Source organism: Ochotona curzoniae, unplaced genomic scaffold (genome assembly GCF_017591425.1).
Source record: "Ochotona curzoniae isolate NIBS_2020 unplaced genomic scaffold, NIBS_Ocur_1.0 scaffold_4506, whole genome shotgun sequence".
Taxonomy (NCBI): Eukaryota; Metazoa; Chordata; class Mammalia; order Lagomorpha; family Ochotonidae; genus Ochotona; species Ochotona curzoniae.
Genome location: NW_024467119.1, coordinates 28890860 through 28909958, shown reverse-complemented (window position 1 = coordinate 28909958; position 19099 = coordinate 28890860).

The following is a 19099-nucleotide window of genomic DNA, read 5'->3' as shown; positions in this document are numbered from 1 at the left end:
GTTAGCAGGGAAGCAGAGAAGTCAGAACTTGAACCGGTGTTTATATGGGATGCCAGCATAGCAGGCTGTAGCTTAAACCATGGCACCCCAACACAGGCCCATAAATGTGTTTTTAAATACACACCTGTTCCTATTGACCTGTTTCACAGGTCAACAGGTAGTAAACCAGTCTTATTAATATACATACACATGCTTTCATACATAGGATATCTTTGTCAAAAGAAGTAAGTGACTTTCATGACAACCATAATTGATGTGTCTTGACACGTGACATGGACTAACTTGCCTGAAACCTCTTCCAAGTCACATTTGAACTCAGCAGCTCCTAAAGCAGAGTTCGTTTCTTTGGAGATTTGTTATCATACCTAAGTGTATTCTAGAATGGGGTCATTTGACCAGAGATGAAAACATCTTTTGTGCCAAAATCCAAGTTAGATTTAATTCCTACATCTATGCAAATAATTACCATCATAATTTATAATGCCTTTGCTTTTTGTAAAGACACCCTATTCATGTTGAATAAACAGTTTACAAATTCCTGCTGGTATAGTTTAGGATAATTCCCTTGAAGTAGAGTTCCTTTGTCAAAGAGTGAATATTTTAATTATAAACGTTAAGTGTTGCAGTAAAATGAAAGAAAGTTAAAACGTACAGAATAGGCTCAACCCTGGCAGTTAAAGCACTTGGAGTGTGAACCAAATGAAGAATTCTCTCTCTTCCTGCTGCCTTTCAAATATTAAAATAAATAAATAAAGATAAGGTTATTTGGCATAAAAATGTTTGACATCTATGCAGTTTTTTATAGCATAAATTTTCTGGGTTTTTTTCAAAAAGATGAGGTGAACTTTCAGTGCACAAACCTCTTTACAAGCTTACATTCCCATATCACAGTGAGCAGGTTCAAGTTCCCATTGCACTTCTGATTCTGGCAGCAGGTTGAGGCAGTGGGTGATGGCTCAAGTACGTGGGTCCCTGGCACCCCTATGAGATACTTAGATTGAGTTCCAAGCTTCTGGCTCCAGCCTAACCCAGCCACAGGTGTTGTGGGCATTAGGGGAGTGAACCAGCATTTGGAAGATTCCTCTCTCTTCTTCTCAAATAAATGAAATACTTCTAAAACAAAATCACAACTTTCTGAAGACCTCTTACGTATTTACACTGAGTATCAAGGGAGAAAATTATATGTTTTTTCTTTTTTTTCTTATTTGTTTTTTTTGTGTGTGCTTTGTGTTTCTTTTTTCTTGAAGATACATTTTTCTTTGTAGAATTTTTTTTGATTTATTTATTTTTATTAGAAAGGCAGATTTACAGGAAGGGCAGAGAAAGAAAGATCTTCCATCCATTGGTTCACTTCCCAAGTGGCTGCAACAGCCAGAGGTGAGCCAATCCACAGGCAGGAGCCAGGAGCTTATTCTGGATTTCCCATGCAGGTGCAGGGTCCAAGGCTTTGGGCCATCCTTGTCTGCTTTCCCAGGCCACAAGCAGGGAGCCAAATGGGAAACAGAGCACCTGGGACACGAACTGGTGCCCATATGGGATCCTGGCACATGCAAGGCAAGGACTTTAACCCCTGGACTACTGTACAAGCCCTCTTTGTAGATTTTAAAAACTTAATTACTCATTTGTTACTTGTTTGAGAGGCAGCAGTAGAGACTAATACCAACACAGAGAGAGCTTCCATCCACTATTTCAGTCCCCAAATGCCTGCAACAGCCAAGGCTCGGCTGGTCAGTGTCAGGAACCTGGAATTTCACGTGGCTCTCCCACATGAGAAGCAGGAGCCCAAGTAATGATCACCTCCAGTGCCCAAGGGTATGCATTAGCAGGAAACCAGAATATGAAATGAAGCAAGACTAGAGTTCATGCATGCTGACCTGGAATGCATGAGTCCCAAGTGGTGTCTTTAACTACTGTGCTGCTTGCCTGCGTCTTCAGGATTTTCACAAACAAAACCAATCTTTATTTCTCATATAATAAACTCTCCATACCACCTTATTTATTTCATGCTAGCAGTATATTTGCTAGACGTTGCCCCTATTTGCAGGCATCAAATAGCACAAGAATAGAAGGGAATCTTGGAGATCATTCTTTTCATTTTCCTGATGTTAAGAACTGAAATCCAAAAGAATTAATTAAGCCATCCATATTTATAAATGTTCATTTGAAGCAGAGCAGAATTGGAATGTTGAATTTCTGAATTCAAGCTCTTTCTGTTAAACCACACAGAATAAAGAAGTGGTTGGGAGAAAAGAAACAGCTTGGGAAGTGTTCTGACATGTTAGAAGCACCGCTCAGAACACAGCCTCAAAGGGAAGCTGAAACCTCAAGAGCAACTCCAGAATCAGATCTGAATACTCAGCCTTTGTGACAACCTTTGCTCTGTTGCATTAGTTCCAATAATTATTTTAATTCTTCAGTTGCAGATGACCTTTGGCTTCTGACTGAATGAGTTATTGGTGATTAGTATGACTTGGATACACTGTGAGTGTGTTCTGCAAAGGATCACGTGCTGGGAGTGTCTTCGGTGCAGCAGTGTTGACAGCTGGCAGGGCCTTTGCAGGGTGGGGCCTGGGATGGGCATGATTGCAGCAGTTAAGTCACGGCTTGAAATGTCAGCATCTTGTCCTGGAATGCCTGGTTCAGATCCTGACTACTCCACTTTGGATCCAGCTACCTGCTAAAGTGTGCCCAGATGGGCAGCAGGTGATGGCTCACTGGGTCCTTGCCAGCTGCATGGGAGACCTAGATGGAGTTCCTGGCTGCTGGCTTCAGCACAGTTCACTGCTGGCATTTGGGGAGTAAGCCAGCAGATGGAGATCTCATTTGTCTTTGTCTCTCTGCCTTAGTTTTAAAATTATAATAGAATTTCACTTTTTTTTAAAAAAAAGAAATGTTTCCTTTTTTATATTCCATGTATTCCTATATTTAAAATTTTAAGAGACTGACATTGTCTTGCAATAGGATAAGCCACCATGAGCAAGGGCAGCATCCGATATTGGAGTCTCAGTTTGGATCCTGGCAAATTCACTTCATATCTAGCTCCCTGCTAATGTGCCTGAGGAAAGAACAGACAATGGCCCAGGATGACAGAGACCAAAATGGGGTTCCTGGCTCCTGGCTTCTATATGGCCCAGTTTCAGCTGATGGAAGATCCGTGTGTGTGTTTCTTTTTGTCTTCATCACCCTGCTTTCAAACAAATATCTTTTAAAATTTTAATTACATTGATTCAACACATTTACATTTTTCTATAATTATATTTTTTCTCTAAATAGATATATGTTAAGAGAAAATGTCAGGAAATAAAAATCTTATGAGAAGTATTAATTTTCTTTTATAATAACTAACAAATAATACTGCTAGTTCAGGTTCTGGCATGATTCACATAATAAGAGATTGTGCTAGATTATATCTCTTTCAATGTGCTTAATTTTTTTTGTATCTTTGAACTGCAGCCTGAAACTTAATCATATCACAGATGTGGCTTACTCTGCTATCATACAAAATTAAAGTGAAAAAAAAATAAGACTTATTCTATTTGAAAGACAGAGAGACAGAGAAGGGCAGGAGGAGAAATGGAGATGTTCCAACCACTAGGTCACACTCCCCAAATGGTTGTGATGATTGGAACTGGGCCAGGCCAAAGCCAGGAGCCAAGACCTTCATCTGGGTCTCCCATTAGGGTGGCAGGATGTTCCGTGGCCTAAGCTTACTTCCCTATGACCTGAGGTGCAACTCCCAGGCCTATACGTGGAGTATGACTTCTGACATGGCTAGAAGGTCAAGGGGAGTACACGTGGAACATGACCTCTGACATGACCAAAAGATCTAGGGAAATAGATGTGTCATACAGTCAATTACAGTGTCTTTGGTGAGCAGGGGCGGGGGTGTCTGCCGGAAGATGCCCTCCTGCCCTCCCCTTTCTTACCCTTTCAAAGCTGTAACCAGTGCAAAGCGGACATTCCTCACCAGCTTGTCTCCAGTGGGTCTTGAGGTCAAAGGTCTCCCCCCTTGGTGACCTCGGGGCCTGCTGGCATGCCTAAACCCCTGAGAGCAGGGAGGGACCTTTGCACTTGGGCCATCGCCTACCACTTTTTCAGGAAGATCAGAAGAGAATGAATGGGAAACAGAGAAGCCAGTTCTGGAGCAAGCCCTGATATGTAGTGTTGGCATCGCAGGTAGCACAAATGCCACCCATATCAAAAACAGACAAACAAACAAATAAATAAATATTAAACCTTTATTTTTTTTTAAGACAGAGAAGCAAGTAGGAAAAGGGTGTGAAGGCTCTTACGGCAAAAATTGGGAGACACTACATTCATTTCTGCTTCAACTGTTCTCATAGAACTATACTTTCTCATCGCAGGTTAACAAAGGCAGCTAAATAATAGCTATTCAATAGACTTGTATTCACCCATAATAATTCCCTGCATGGTTTAAAATATTAGACAATCTTATATGTTTTCTGTATTTTTTGGTTAAATACAGTACAGCAATTTAGAATGATTATGATTCCACAGATAACTTAGGAGAGTAGCTGAAAATATATACCCATCTGTTGCTCTTAACCCGCAGGACCATGCCCCCCCCTTCTGGAGCTCATGGCCCCCCAAAAGAGAAAAAGGGAAGATGGAGAGAGGCTTGTGGCCTGAGCACGAACACAGCAGCTGTACAGCTATGGGAGGTAGTGGGTAACATCAAACTGTGAAGGCAAGGTCCTTACTTAGGCCTTGAAACTTTCTCTGATTAGCTCCAGGCCAATGTCCTGGCAGCCCAAGTCCCACCCCAGCACTGCATTGGTCAAACTCCCCACTTGGAAACTAAGCTACATGAAAGAAAGCAAAGACAAGACAGAGCAGTTTTCCTCTCTTCCTAATAAAATATCCATCACCCTTCCTTCATCGTGTGTGTGTTTTTAAGGTTTATTTATTTCTATTGGAAAATCTGATTTACAAAGAGAAGGGAGAGACAAGGATTTTCCATCCACAAGTTCACTCCTCAAGTGGCTGCAGCAGCCAGAGCTGAGCCAGTCCAAAAGCAAGAGCCAGGAGCTTTTTCTGGGTTTCCCACATGGGTGCAGGGTCCCAAGGCTTTGGGCTGTCCTTGACTGCTTTTTCAGGTCACAAGCAGGGAACTGGATGGGAAGTGGAATAGCCCCAGCACCCATATGGGATCCCAGCACATGCAAGGCGAGGACTTAAGCCACTAGGTTACTGTGCTGGGCTCCCCTTCATTGTTTTTCACAAGAAGATTTATTTATCTAAAAAAAAAAAAAAAAAAGAGAGTGACACAGAAAGAAGGGGAGTGGGAAGAAACTGAGGAGGGTGTGTGTGTGTGTGTGTGTGTGTGTGTGTGTGTGTGAGGGTATGTGTGTGACAGTTTGCTGTCACAAATGGCTGCAACATCCAGGGCTGGACCAGGTTGAAGCCAGGATCCAGGAACTCCACTGAAATATCCCCATATGGGTGGCAGGGACTCAAGCACTTGGGCAATTTTCTGCTGCTTTCAGATGCATCATTAGGAAGCTTGATTGGAAGCACAGTATCTGGGACTGGAATCAGTACTCTACATGGATGCCATGTCTCAGGCAGGGCTTTGTACTATACAGTCCCTCGCCTTTATTTCTTACCCCACAATCCATCTCATCACTGGATGACTGGCAGTGAGATCCAAGAGAAAGTGTCACACACAGGATGTGGCCATTTAAAATATATATATAACTGACTGTTTTTGTTTATCTGAGATGGAGATCTCAGTCTGCTTGTTCACTTCTAGATGCCCACAATAGCTAGGGCTGGACCTATGTAAATGTATATACTTAACACTTTGTCTAGGTCCTCCAGCTGGTTGGCAGGAACCCAGGTACCTGTGCCATTTCTATTGTCTCTTATAGTGTGTGTTAACAGGAATCCAGCCCTCTGATATGGGACGCAGGCATCCCAAGTGGCACCTTAACCATTGTGCCAAACACCTTCCTTAAAGTGTGCTCTGGCCCACCACAACTCTTCTATATGCAAAGTATAAGAGCCTGGTCAACATATTTCTGAAAAGATTGGATCCTTTAGACAAGGTAATGGCATTTGACTCCCATTTTAAATAAATTAGTTAATAATGGGTTTTGTAATTAAATGTAATATAAGGACCATCATTGTAGCACAATGGGTTAAGCTATACCTGTGACAGCTTTCCATACCACCTTTTGAATTTAGTCTCTGCTGCTCCATTTCCAATCCAGCTCCCTGTTAATGTGCCTGGGAAAACAGCAGATGATGGCTCGGGTGTCTGGATTGCTGCCACTCACATGGCAGACCTGGGTGGAGTGTTCTGGCTCATGGTTTTATCCTAGCCAAACCTGGCTGTTTTGGTCATTAGGAGAGTATCACAAAGAAGAGGAGTTGGAATATCAGGTATTAGTAGATCAGTAATTCGTGTACCTGGGAAACTGTGTTTTGAGATGTCACTCAAAAATGTGAAGCCATTAAATATGATCCAAATGGGCAATGTACCTAATAACCAAGGCTGGAGATTGTGACTTTTTGGGTAAATATTTATTTATTTGAAATGCAGAGTTACAAGGAAAGACAAAGAGAGAGGAAAGAGAGAGATCTTCCATTCTCCAAATGACTGCAATAGCTTGGACTGAAATTTCATCCACGTCTGCCAAGTGGGTGCAGGGGCCAGGAACTCCAGCCATTTTCTATTGCTTTCCCACGTATATTAACAGGGAGCTGGATCAGAAGTGGAGCAGCCCAGACTGTAATCTGCATGCCTATGGCATTCTGGCATTATAGGCGGTGGGTTAACTTGCTGCACTGAGACTGACTTTTGAAAATAGCTAAAAGATAATCACAGGGAGGGTGCAGGGCCAGGCCATGCTGTGCTGCTTCTGCCCCAAAACCAGCCAGGATGTACAGTACCACCAAGCAGCATGGGGTGCTGCAAATTACCCAGGGAAGGCCTCTGCGTGTTATGTTGAAATGAGGGTCACTGAGGGCAAGTTTGACAGATGTGGAATGACTTATGGGGGCTTCCAGGAATCAAACCGCTACATTCAGAGGTATTTGATGGAACTGAGGTGGAACTGGTCAGAGGGGGAAATCCAGAGGACATATTTGAGTCAAAACACATGGGAGAACTGGATTGGGCTAGGTAGCATTGCTACATGCAGATTCTGGGGCTAGGGGACAGGCCTGATAGGGCGAGGACACAATATCTGCTGGTGAGTGTCAGGACAAGGGGTGGGACACGTCAGGTGGGACCACAACAGCCACAAACATGCAAGAGAACCAGGCCTGGGGTGGATTCTGTAGGGGATGCGTGAGCTCTCCCCTGTGGGCTGCAGCAATGCTGGTCTGCACAACAGCTGGGGTTGGTAGCAGGCAAACCAGGCAAGACCATGAAACTCACTGACACTCAAGAGAGCCAGGGCTAGGAGCAGGCTGGGAAGAGCCAGGCTACAGCACCTGCCAGCACACAGGAAGTAAGAACCGGGTCTGGTGGTGGTGGGCTGGGCTGGGCCCTCTCAACTACGTAAATAATATTAAAAGTAAAATTAAAAACCAAAGATAGCCCCAATTTCTTAGAAAGAATTAATTATAAGTGGCTCAATTTCTAAAATTCCATTTTCTCAGAGCATTTTATTCATTCATCAGAGAAATAAATCAATGACATAACTGCTGTGTGTGCTTTGAAAGCTGAAATTATACTGCAAGATTGTGTGATTCAGCTGGGCTTTTCATGTTTCTTTCTTGAATGAGTATAGTTTTTTCCCCACAATTATATTTATATTCTCCCTGATTTCATGTTTTAATCATTTAAACTAGCTTTTGCTTATTGTAACACTTCACTTATATGTGTTAGGAAATTGAAATTTGTTTTAGATATTTATTTTTTTATTTGAAAGGCTGAGAAGCACAGACAAAAAGAAAAAAAAATCTTTCACTTCCCAATGGGTGTAACCGCTGGGGCTGAGCCAAGCTGAGACCAGAAACCTGAAACTCCATCCAGGCCTCCCACACAGGGAGCGGCCTGAGTGCCTGGGCCATCTTCTGCTACATTAGAAGAAAGCTAAATTGGGAACTGAGCAGCTAGCACTCAAACTGTCCTTCCTAATAGGATTCCAGATTCACAGATGGTGGCTTGACCCACTGTACCAGAACACTGATCTCAGGAAGTTGAAACTGGGGCCTTACTCGACGGTCTAGTGGCTTGATCCTTGCCTTGCATGCATCGAGATCCCATATGGGTCCTGGTTTGTGACCTGGCTGCTGTGCCACTTCTCATCCAGCTCCCTGCTTGTGGCCTTGGAAAGCAGTGAGGATGGCCCAAAACATTGGACCCTACACCCACAAGGGAGACCCGGAAGAAGCTCCTGGCTCCTGGCTTCAGATTGGTTCAGCTCCAGCCATTGCGACTACTTAGGGAGTAAGCCAGTGGACAGAAGATCTTTCTTTCTGTCCTCTCTGTACATCTGCCTTTTCAATAAAAATTAATAAATTCTAAGAAAAAAAAAGCTAGCAAGCAAGCAAGCTGTGATTGGTTGGTAAGGAAGCAGGGCAAGGGTGGCAGTGAGAGAAAGTACCGTGTCATTTGTGTACTCTTTTATTTCTTAACAAACCACTTTTCTATTACATATTAGTCAGTCATAGAGGGAAAAAAAGCTTATATAGTTAAAAAAATTGCCAAAGGCCATGATTACTTGGACGCAGGCACCTTACATTCCACATATCACACAGTTTCATCGTACTAAAAGTCCTGTCAGATACTGTTAGGAAAGAATCTGAGGTTCCAGGCTTTCCAGTGAATGCAACTCACAGTCACTTCACTCCAAGACCCTTGCCTTCCCTGAGCGCACACTGGGAGGGGCTGTGGTGCTCACCTGAGATGGTCAGCCAGCCGAGGACCACAGGTCACCTTCAGGACTGTCTGTAGCGCCCACCTCATCAGCCCTCACTGTAAATGGACTTCTGCAGTGAGCACTACAACTTGGGGAAAATGTCACCTGAACTGACACAGAAAACCAAAACGCATTTTTGAAACTTCATTTTGAGCCAATCGTGACCTGTTTCTTTGCTCTGAGGAGTCAGGTCAACAAATTAAAAACTGTTACTCTTTGCTTTCAGGAGTAAAGCAAGAGAAACAAGAATGTGGATGTACTGGTGCAGTAGACTAGAGGCTAAAGTCCTCACCTTGCATGGCCTGGGATCCCATATGGGCGCTGGTTCTAATCCCAGCAGCCCCGCTTCTTATCCAGCTCCCTGCCTGTGGCATGGGAAAGCAGTGAAGAACAGCCCAAAACCCTGGGACTTTGCAGCCATGTAGGAGAACCGGAAGAGGCTCCTGGTTCTTGGCTTTGGATTGGCTCAGCTCTGGATGGTGTAGCCACTTCGGGAGTGAATCAATGGATGGAAGATCTTCCTCTCTGCCTCTCCTCCTCTCTGTATATCTGACTTTCCAATAAAAATAAATAATTTTTTTTTTACAAAAAAGAAAGTGGATGCCTTTTATGTAGACTTAATCAGCACTTTATTTGGGTGAGTCCTGACTGCACTTTGAGACTCATTTGCATTTGTGATTTAAAAATGTGTCTTGCTTTTAATTACACCTAGAGCATACAGTAAAGCAAAGGTTCACTCCCCAAGTGGCTGCTCTCAAGGGAACGGGCCCAGGCATGAGTTTGAAGCAGACATACACTGGGAATCCACACATGGCACTGCTGGGCATAAAGAAAACCCAACCTGGGGACCAGATGGGCTATAGCAAGCCCATCACCCTGTCCTCAGCCTGCTTCTCTTTTCCCTAGTCTGCTGTGGGAGGCAAGATGATCTTACCTGACTGAGGAGGCCCCTGAACCATCCCTGGCCATGACCACTTTTGATTCTGCACAGGAAAGGCTTCCACTGTGGAATGCCCTAAGACGCTTCCCAAGCCACAGCCTCACTGCCTTCCAAGGAAGTTTTGGTTACTTATAGCTCTGGAACCTTCCTTAGCAAAGGCCCCCCTGCCTACCAGGCAGCCAGACACCTCAGGCTGCTGTCTCTTATCATCCATCTCCCTTCTTATCCCCATAATTTAGACAAGTTGATAGTCCAGACCTGGCCAAGTCTCCCACAAGTTAGAAAACATAAGCCTGGAAAGGCTGAAGATATTAAACATGATCCAGTCATAGTAAAATGATCCGAGGCACCTAGGATTCCTCATCTAGGCCGCCTCTGTAACTCCCAACAGGATCTTGTTCTTGGGTGTCTGCCATTGTGTTGTGGACTTGGGACAAATGCACGCACATTGCCAGCCAGTCCTTTGTTACCATTGTACCTTCTGCCATGGTAGCTAGGGAACTTCTGTGTCAGGAGGACATGCATAGTGTCTGCCCTGCACACAGTTTGGAGGCTTTCAGCATCACCGTGAATCATTTGTCATTCCTGGGTGTAACCTTGATAACTCTCTGAAGTAGTTTTCTATGTGACTTCCCCAAGGTACGTCAAGAATGGATGGCATGGCTGCCTGATCAAGCTGGAGCACACACTGCCCCAATTCTGAGCCAGGATGATGCAGGACAGCCAAAGAGCTGTGACTCATCTTGAGGGAGCATCCATTTCACTGTCCCTTCCCCAAGAAACATGGGAAGGGTAGAATGAGCGAGAGAAGGAAAGAAGGAGGAAAGGAACAGTTCTGTTGGATGGTGGGAGAGCCTCATAGCATGTACAGATGCCCACACATAGAAGGATGGGGGTCAGAGAGCTCTGGCACACAGGGAGATCCTAGACCCCAGGGACCGCATGATGAGACCTCAGCATCTTCTCCTTCCTCATCTTTCTTGTAGTCCTCGTCCTTCTCTGGGCAGGACTGAAAACAAGTATGCTCCCTGGTCAGTGTCACTATGGGTCAGTGTCACTATGGAAAACAACCACCATAGTAAGTCCTCTAGGTTTGAGCTTACCTCACAGAGTAGCATGTGGTTCCTGAACACCATAAAATGCTCCTCCAGAGCCGGCCATAGAAGGGCAACCCCACTTGCCACCATTGTGAAGAGAATGACTCTGATATTCCAGACCTCAGCCTGGAGGGGGTTGTAGGCCCCTGCAGGAACACCTTGGGGGTGCTGTAATTAGGGGTCCCACAGAAGCCACTAAGTACCTCATCCTTGGGCAGCTGGTAGCTCAGCCCGAAGTCCACCAGCTTGATGTGCAGGCTAGCATCTAGCAAGAGGTTTCACAGCTTGAGATCCCTTTCTTTCTGCTGTGGCAGTGCTCCATGGCTGCCAGCATCTGACCCAACAGATCCAGGGCCTTGTCCTCCTCCAGGCCACCTCATCTCATCACATTGCTCCACAGGTCACCACCACCGCCAGCTCCATCACCAGGCCCAGGTGCTGGATACTGTGCTCCACCTGCAGCAGTAGGATGATGTGGTCATGCCGCAGGCTGCTGAGGATATCTGCTTCTTGCATCAGCTCCTTTCAGCCTGCTAGGGTTGTCTTGATGATCTAGAAAGACCTCCACAGCCACATGCCTCCTGGATGGCCTGTGGCAGGCCAGCAGTTCCATGCTGAGGCTGCTCTGTTGGAGAAAGGACAGGAAGTCCAGCTCAACCTGGTGACTGGCTTTAGCCAGAAAGTCCTCCCAGCCTTCCTTCATTAATTTCCTACCTATTCTCTCTTTCTTCACTGTGCTAAGGGATTGACAAATTCTAACCAATCTACGAACCCTGATTGTGCTAACCCTCCTCCCAAAAAGACTAACTGCTATGATGCTAAGATAACAGACACAACCCACAATCCTGTCTAACTACACCAATGATGTGGGATGGCAAGATTAAGGGCTGTCTAACCAAAACTGAAAATAGCTGGAAAAACAAACACACATAAACACCATATAACTACTCTCACTGATAAATTCATCAATCTAACCACACTATCTAAAAATGTGGGAAATAAGAAATGAAAAAAATGCAAAGGAAGGAAGGGAGAAAGAAAGAAAGAAAGAAAGAAAGAAAGAAAGAAAGAAAGAAAGAAAGAAAGAAAGAAAGAAAGAAAGAAAGAAAGAAAGAAAGAAAAGAAAGAAAGAAAAGAAAGAAAAGAAAGAAAGAAAGAAAAGAAAGAAAAGAAAGAAAAGAAAGAAAGGAAAGGAAGGAAAGAAGGAAGAGAGAACGGTGAGGCAACAAAATAAATAGGTAGACAAAAACTAGGATAATAGGTAGACAGGGACAACTGGTGCAAGTAACAAAAACAAACAAACAAACAAACAACAAAAAACCAGTGCATACCACTGACAATCACAAATGCTAAGTCACATAGGCCACCCTAAATTTGCCATCAGGTTTCTCACCAGCAACCCTGGAGGACCAAAACATGATGAGGCTGATACAGTCCTGGTTCTGGAGTCTGAGTCAGGGGAGAAAGCAATATCGTCCACGATGGTCCTTGAGATAGCAAGATCTCTTTGGTTTGGTTTGGTTATATTTTTATTTTGATTTTTGAATTTTGTGGTATAATTTCATAGACGAGGATCCTCTCCCAAACTCTCCCACCCCACCCAGACACACTTTCCCCATGTTGCCACAACAGTATAATCCCTCACAAGGAGTCACAATTCCAAGGAGACCTCTTTTTTTTTTAAAGATTTATTTTTATTATTATTTTTTTTATTGGAAAGGTGGATATACAGAGAGGAAGATCTTCCATCCGATGATTCACTCCCCAAGTGAGCGCAACGGCCGATGCTATGCCGATCCGAAGCCAGGAACCTCTTCCAGGTCTCCCACACAGGTGCAGGGTCCCAAAGCTTTGGGCCATCCTCGACTGCTTTCCCAGGCCACAGGCAGGGAACTGGAAGGGAAGCTGGGCTGCCGGGATAGAACCGGCGCTCACATGGGATCCCGGGCGTGCAAAGCGAGGACCCTAACCACTGTGCCACCGCGCCGGGCCCCCAAGGAGACCTTTTTAAGGAAAGATAGTATCTTTTTGGGATGGCCTCATTTGGTGATAACAAAGACTCATCTCTTTAAGCCCACTTAGAAAGTTCTTGAGCCTGGGGCCAGGGTGGAGTCCTGACTGCTCTTCTTAGCTCCTGCTACTGTGCCTGGAAAGGCAGCAGGTGTCCCAAGTACTTTGACCTCTGACACACACGGGAGACACAGATAACACACAGGCTCCTGGCTTCTGCCTGGCCTAACCCTGGCTGTTGTGGTCATCTGGAATATGAACCAGCTGATGAAAAATCTCTAACGTGGGCCCGACGTGATAGTGTAATGGTTAAGGTCCTTGCCTTGAATGCACCGGGATCCCATATGGGCACCGATTCTAATCCCAGCAGCTCCACTTCCCATTCAGCTTCCTGCTTGTGGCCTGGGAAAGCAGTCAAGGATGGCCCAAAGCCTTGAGACCCTGCACCTGCATGGGAGATCCAGAAAAGCTCCTGGCTCCTGCCTTTGGATTGGCTCGGCCTTGGGACCCTGCACCCACGTGGGAGACCAGGAAAGAAGTTCCTAACTCCTGGCTTTGGATCAGCACAGCACCAGCTGTTGCAGCAACTTGAGGAGTGAATCATCAGACAGAAGATCTTCCTTTCTGTCTCTCCTCCTCTCTGTACATCTGCCTTTCCAATAAAAATAAATAAATCTTAAAAAAATCTCTAGCTCTCTCTGTCTCTCCCTACCACTCCCTCTGTCCCTCATCATAATTTTGCATTTCAAATATTTTTCATTTTTTTTAAAAGAAGTCACTCATCTTTTCCAGGAAAGTAGAATCCTAGGAGTCTCATCATCTAGATGTTTTACATCTTCCTACTGGTAGCATTGAGGTTGATGCTTGAAAGTGAAGTTGGAGGCCTGGTGCAATAGCTTAGTGGCTTGATCCTTGCCTTGCATGTGCCAGAATCCAACATGGACACCAGTTCATATCCTGGCTGCTCCACTTCTCATCCAGCTCCCTGCTTGTGGCCTGGGAAAGCAGTCGAGGATAGCCCAAGGCCTTGGGACCCTGCACCAGCATGAGAAACCTAGAATATGCTCCTGGCTCCTGCTTTTGGATTGCTCAGCTCTTGCCGTTGAAGCCACTTGGGGAATGAATCAGCAGATGGAAGCTCTTTTTCTCTGTCTCTTCTTTTCTCTGTAAATCTGACTTTCCAATAAAAAAAAAGAAATCTTAAAAAAATATATATAAAAAAAATAGTGAAATTGGAAGAGACATGTTGTCACTTATCACCCTGTACTGAATGAAGGGAACTATTGTGATCAAACTACAGCTCCCAGAAGGGAACCAAAGGTTAGAAGGAACTAAAATCTCTGGAGAGGGTAATCATCTGTTAGGATCCATTTATTCTTTATATTTGTACTGAAATTTTGCACTGCAGCCAGCAATAGTGCCAATGTTACAGGCTGATCCCAAATGTAAAGAATCCTCTTCGATTTCTGTCATCAATGAATCACAATATTCATTGTAGAGATCTTTTATATTTGGTTAAATTTATTCTCACATATTTTTCTTTTTCTTTAGTGTAGCTATTGGTCATGGGGTACTCGCTCAATTTGTTTTCCAGGTGATTCACTTTGGGTGTGTAAAAATGCTACTAGGTTGACGTGCTAGCCTACAATTTTGCTGAATTGACTGGTTCTATGAGCATTTTGATGGAATCTTTGGGAGGTTTTATGTGTAAGACTTTGGGAGTTTGCTATATGCAATCAGCGACAATTCGGTTTCCTTCTTTCCAATTTGATTGCCCTTTGTTTATTTCTGTTTCCTAAATTCTTTAGCCAAGATGTCTAGGATTATGTTGAATAGAATTGGATGACAAAAAGGACTCTATCCTTTGCTGCCTTACAGCATTGATCTGGATTTTATAATATCTAGACACATATTTTCAGTTTAAGTATACTTGTTCATTTGATAATCTGAATTTTCCCCATGTAGATGTGGGCATTTGTATTAAGCCCTTTCTCCTATGAACTCAGGATCATTTCAAAGCCAAAAAAGAAAGAAAAGTTTTTTGAGTTGGAACAGTAGATGACCTAAGTTACTGACACCATGTTATATGCACTAACACAGCTAGCATAGTTGTCCATGAAGCATAGGTTAATTGTATGCCACTCCATTAAGGAAAACTAATCCAGATTAGGCTGAAGGTGAAAGGGTTAATTGTAAAGGTGACAATGCTCCTGGAAGTCTGGAATCTCCAGAGACACCTGCATCCTATTAGGAGAAAAAGCTCCTGCTTTCTGAAACACGAGGAAGCAGACAGGAGATAGGGAGAATCTTGGAATTTTTGGATTTAGGGAAAGACAGCTACCTTCGAGGCATGATGTTTTATTACTGTCTACATTGAAGTGATATGATCAGAACCCCCAAGCCTCTACGTTGTAAATTCCTGTCGCATGCTTTCTGCTTTGGGTCACTGTTAGCCCCTAATCATGCACTTGCTCACTGTCACATAACTTTCAATTCTCTTACTATAAGAACCCCATGATTATTTCATTTGAGGTGCTTGTTGCTTATGACAAGAGGTTGCCCCTTGACTAGAAATCAAATCATTTCACTTGCCTTGGAGTCTCACTTGGGTTATTTGAACCCCAACATGAAGGTGCTTTGGGAGCCTGTCCGAGCCTCCTGTGGGTTTCAGGGTTCCATTTTGAGAAGCACGGGGAGAGATGATTATCTTCCCCTGCTTGTTTCCTCCCAACCAAGCATGTGTTTCCTGTTTTTCATGTATGGTGGAGTCCTGTCCAGAATGTTGTTAGTCTTCTGGCAAGGCCAACACATGATGGATATAAACGTAAGTCAGCATTTTTCTGCTGACATAACAATAAGAATAATGAAAGTAGCTGAAGCATAGGCATCACTCTGAGGATCGGTGTTCTTCACACCATTACCTGTTTCAAGTTTTGTTCAGCTAAACTCTGATTTGATGATGAGGAGAATTTTTTTTTCTTTCAGGACTCCAAGTAGGAGGTACAAGGGGAGAACCAATGTGGGTAATGGTTGATGCATTCTAAAAAAAAAAAAACAGGAGTGTGTCATAACCGTCATCATGGTAGCTGAAGATATTTTAACAGAGGCCAGAGTACATTAAAGCTACTAATTAATCAGTCAGCAAGTTGTTTTCTTTTTAATTGTTGCCATCAGCTAGTTGCTCTCTGCTCTAAGTACAGCAATGAACTTTAGCCCAGCATATAAACAACTGTGCTTAAACAACTGTGCCACAATGCCTCCCTCTTTTAATTTTTTTTCATGATACAGTTCCATAAATACCTAACTCCTAACAGAAACTTTGTCAGCAGTTTACCATTTTTCAATTTCATTCTGTTTTGTTGTCATTTTCTTCACCTTCCTGGACACATCAAGCTCTGGGGTGGGGATTTTGGTCTTAGTATTATCCTGAACGTAAGGTAGTCATCCATCAAACTCCTCCAATTTGTTTATGAGAAAGAAGAAAAGAACAAATGAGAAGACAAAGAAGGAGAAGAGGGAAGAGACAAAGAGGAAGAGAGAGGGAAAAGAAGAGACAATGCTTACTTCTTCCTGTTCTTCATGGAACTCAGCTCTTAGGAGTACTGATAAGCTTAAACTTTGGCAGGATGAGATAACAGAAGTCCCAGTGGTCTGAGTTCTGTTTAGCTGGGTCTGTTTGAAGTTGATCAGCATTCAGATACCCACTGAAAGAGACTGACCAGCTGATGAGCCTGATGAGGACTTGGCGTACAAAATAGCTGTCATTTCCCTTTTAAGTTTCTATAAATTCTATAAAAGACACATAAATTCCACTATGCTGACAAAAGCTAGGAGATTGGGGGAAGGGGCACATTGGAAGAGTTTATCCCACAGGAATGTGAAATCAGGGTTGCCTGTGTTGGACCCCAAATGCCACTGTAGGAACATCACCCTCTGATGCCTTCAATACAATTCTTTAGTATATTTGAGTTAGTAAGAAACTGTAAAGCAACAGCTTTGAAAACTTGTCATGTTATGAAAGAAATGCACCTTTATAATGGAAATCTATGCAGTAAAGATACCAGTTTCAGGCAGAGGAAGAAAATATATCTATAGAAGACAACCTCTCTTCACTCTGTATTTCATCCTGTTACTGTCTTTGTTCCTGTTATTCCCCAGAAACTGGGACATCTCATCTGTGGCTACAATCATCTGGCCCTTTACCGGGTCTCATGTTTTGTGAATATTTTAATATGTGGCGAATCAATTCAAATTGTGTAAAACACATTGAACGGACCTTTGTAAAGCCCAACTGGTCTGCAGCTGTCGGGTTTATGACAGCTGTTGGGAAGAGGAGAGCCAGGCTTTCCCAGCAGGAATCTCCGCTCCCCTGGCTACACATTCCTTCCAACTGCATGCTTTCCCCTTTGAGACATTCCAGTTGAGCAAGTGGACATCACTGTGTGCCTTACAGTTTGCCCTGGGATAAAAATTCTCACCATGCATAGATTGATACTTCATACGTTAAGTTTAGATTCCAAGTTGATGTCAGTGGTGCCAGTAAGCTTATAGATTAGAATCTGTGAGCCTATATTGTAGATTTAGAGGTTATAGTGTAAACGTATCCACAAAGAAAATGTTGGATGTGTCAAAATCATTCTCAGAAAGTTTTCTCATAACTCTCATGGAGACCATGAGGTGTCTTCTCATCATGTCAGTTTCCTTCCAGCATTGAATCACGTCACACTTTTAGTCCAAGAGTGGATAAAGTGGTTGTCTGAAGACTCAAAAGCACTATACTTTTTGTTTTTTCACGATTAGCTGCTTTTAATTTATTATAGTTTTCCATGACACAGTTTTGTAGGTATAGATTGTTCTCCCTTCCTCACTCCTTTCTTCCTCCCCATTTTCCCCTCCCACCATTTCCCCCCATATTACCATGGCAGTATAGTCCTCCAGTAACAGTTACAAGTTTAAAGTTCTGCTGTTTAAGTGTATCATGGCATTGTAGTATATCAAAGGTGGAAAATCTATTATCTTACTGTCAAGGTATATTTAAACATTCTAAACACTTGGATATTCACACTTTGAGACACTCTGGGGATCTGAGACCTCTGGAAGGAAGAACCAGTTTATATTCCCCATTAGAGAGTGTCTCAGTGGAATGGACACTATTTCCATCATTTGCTTTTTCCATGCTTAAAATTATTTAATGTAATTCACATATACTAAATAAGACAGGAGATATAAGGTATTAGGCAACTCCAGTGTAAATAACTTTTCACCAAGCACTATTATTTTTTTCCATTGGACACATGTTTATTTCTTGTTATCTACAGAGGATTCATTCCAAGCACTTGGGTCACTGCCACCCATGTGGGACCCATCTGGAGCTCTGGGTTTCTAGCTTTTTTTTTTTTTAAAGATTTATTTTTATTATTTTTTCATTGGAAAGGCGGATATACAGAGAGGAGAGACAGAGAGGAAGATCTTCCGTCCGATGATTCACTCCCCAAGTGAGCGCAACGGGCCGATACTATGCCGATCCGAAGCCAGGAGACTCTTCTGGGTCTCCCACGTGGGTGCAGCTTCCCAAAGCTTTGGGCCGTCCTCGACTGCTTTCCCAGGCCACAGGCAGGGAGCTGGAAGGGAAGCGGGGCTGCCGGGATTAGAACCGGCGTCCATATGGGATCCCGGGCGTGCAAGGCGAGGACCTTTAACCACTTGCGCCACCGCGCCGGGCCCAGTTTCTAGCTTTGATCTGGCTCAGTTATGGTAGATATTTGGGGAGTCAGCCAGCAGATGGAAGATTTTCTTTCTTTCTCCCCAACTCCATCTTTCTCTGTTTCCCCCCCATACTTCAAGTAGATGAAATAAGTAAATAAATATTACAATAAAGAATATGGTAGCTGTTGGGCCTTGTTTGATAGCCTACTGGCTGAAGTCCTTGCCTTGCATGTGCTGGGATTCCAATGGGTGCTGGTTTGTATCCTGCCTGCTCCACTTCCCATCCAGCTCCCTGCTTGTGGCCTGCAAAAGCTGTAGAGGATGGCTCAAAACCTTGGGACCCTGCACCCATGTAGGAGATCCAGAAGAAGTTCCTGGCTCCTTGCTTTGTATCGGCTCAGCTCCAGCCATTGGTGCCACTGGGAAGTGAACCAGCAGATGGAAGATCTTTC